Source organism: Penaeus chinensis, chromosome 39, assembly GCF_019202785.1.
Source record: "Penaeus chinensis breed Huanghai No. 1 chromosome 39, ASM1920278v2, whole genome shotgun sequence".
Lineage (NCBI taxonomy): Eukaryota > Metazoa > Arthropoda > Malacostraca > Decapoda > Penaeidae > Penaeus > Penaeus chinensis.
In genome coordinates this window covers 1,026,631-1,029,130 of record NC_061857.1, presented here as the reverse complement: position 1 = coordinate 1,029,130, position 2,500 = coordinate 1,026,631, and positions in this window count along the sequence as shown.

The following is a 2,500-nucleotide window of genomic DNA, read 5'->3' as shown; positions in this document are numbered from 1 at the left end:
AGTCTAATTTGATTGACCTTTTCATCAGAGTAAGTAATACCGCATGTATTTATTGAATGTATTTATTTTCTTATTTTTCTCTTTCTTCGTCTTCTCCTTCTTCCTTTTCTTCTTCATCTTCCGCGAGCCATTTCAGAGGCAACTTTATTTTTATGTTTCAAATCATACAAAATATTCTTCATTTGTTTCGAAAAATCATCGCCTGCAAGTGATATGGTCTTTCAAGAGTATTTCGATTGTCTTCATGTTTGACTTCTCATGTCGGTTTGCACACATGAGGTGACATGAGCCTTTTAGTAACCGATATGCAATCAAGCTTTCAACACATATTGCAACTCTTAAGCTCATGTAAGGCAGGAAAGCTGAGGGACGCTGATGGAGATTTTACGGATATAAAAAAAGCGTAAGCAAACAAAATTACAAATATGAAATATGATTAATCAAAAATAGTGATATTATAGTACAATAATGTCATGTAATTAAATATCCGTTAAGACGTCGGTGTGTTCTAAGGAACATCTTGAAAATAATTTTGAATTCCTGTTTGCATCTGTCTTTGACAAGACATTATTTCTGCTTGAACGTGCTTCGTTTATCTCCATCAGAGCTTATTGGTATTTCATGATAGTATTTCACAGTTATGATTCATACTATTTTTATTACATTTCACGCGCACATCGACACAGTGGCTACAACATGTCAATTTCCTCCCTTGCAAAATGAAACAACAAAATAAATGAATCAGAATCTATTTAAAGAAAGAAAAAAAAAAAAAAATATGTGAGAACAGTAGACATATAATATAAACATGATAATGACAATAATAAAACCAGTCCAAAGAAAAATGCAGATATATTTCTTGAAGACACGCCTACACCATTCGGAAACCATGAACACGTCATCCTCCAGTCGGGAAGAGTAGCGGTCTCTGGCATGACTGAACCACAACAGTAAATCGATGACGTACGTATCTGCATGAAACACTGCGTGGCCCAAACTTTTTAACTGATCATATATCATGAACAAATATATTTGTGGAAACGCAATGGCAGTGATATAGATTCCTTATAGAAATAGAGAAAACTTCTTGTTTCTTTCCTTGCAAGATAGTATGGGCAAAGGACCGGAAATACCACGAAAACCTTAATTATATGGTCTTACATTATTGTAAAGCAAAATGGAATTTTCACCCTAAAATTTGCATCTATTAGTGCTAATGGTGAACTGTACGAGAGAAATAGAGCGAAATGGAGAGATGGAGAGATGGAGAGAAAGAGAGAGAAATCGAAACCTCACCAGTTGACAACAAAGGGAAACTTGTCCATTTCTCTTTCCCTGTAACTTCCTGCCATCAGGAATAACCTCCAAGTTTCTCATTTCGCTTCGGCCACCTCCGAAAACACAACAGATGTCATGAAATCGCGGTCGAGTCACGTGGTCTGGCACGCAAATGACATCCCTGGAATAGCATTCGTCATGCGCATGTTCGACGCACAGTGCATGGAGGATGATGCTCTGTTGGCCTCAGTGGCATGATCATGTACACAAAGGTAGATATAAGACGTGGAAAATAAAGGGTGAGGGAGGAGAACAGAGTGAGACAACCGATTTTCTGAGAGTGTAAGTGTAAGAAAATTTATTGTGGGATTCCATTATTATGATGCATATTCTAAAGATAGGTTATCAATGAATTCTCTCTTCTTCTTTCGCCTAGAAACTATGCTCAGATATAAATGTAACAATAAAACACTTAAATCATAACGAAAGTCCCAGGTTTTTTGTTAATTTGAAATCTTAGTTCATGACTTAGACTTCTACATTACATCGAATATGACAAAAACTACTTAGTATATATATATATATATATATATATATATATATGTATATATATGTGTGTGTGTGTGTGTGTGTGTGTGTGTGTGTGTGTGTGTGTGTGTGTGTGTGTGTGTGTATGTACGTATATATATATATATATATATATATATATATATATATATATATAGCCATAATCTTTGCCTCTGATATTCAAACTCTTGTACTTGGACGTATTCTAATCGAAGTCTTCAATTATGCGGATGTTTCCCTAAGGCTTATACGGTCCGTTTTTTGCTCTTTCTTCAGTTTTTTTCACTGTTTAAAAAGCTTTCCGCTTTCTCCTGTCTCTGGTAGAACTGGGAGAAGATTTCAAACTTGAGCACACATACCCTTGTGTGTGTGTGTAAAAAAGGAAACAGGGACCATAAAAATTAAATTGCATTATAACGTTTCGAACGGTTATTTGTTCGTCTCATGAGGTGATCTTAATGAGTTTGAAGCGTTATAATCCAGTTTCATTTCTTAGTGTGATTGTTTCATTTTTGATTTTGTGTACACACACACATATTTATATATAAGTATACACATATACATTTATATGCTCATATTTAAATGTATATACATACATATATAAATATAAATATATATATATATATATATATATGTTTATATATACACACACACA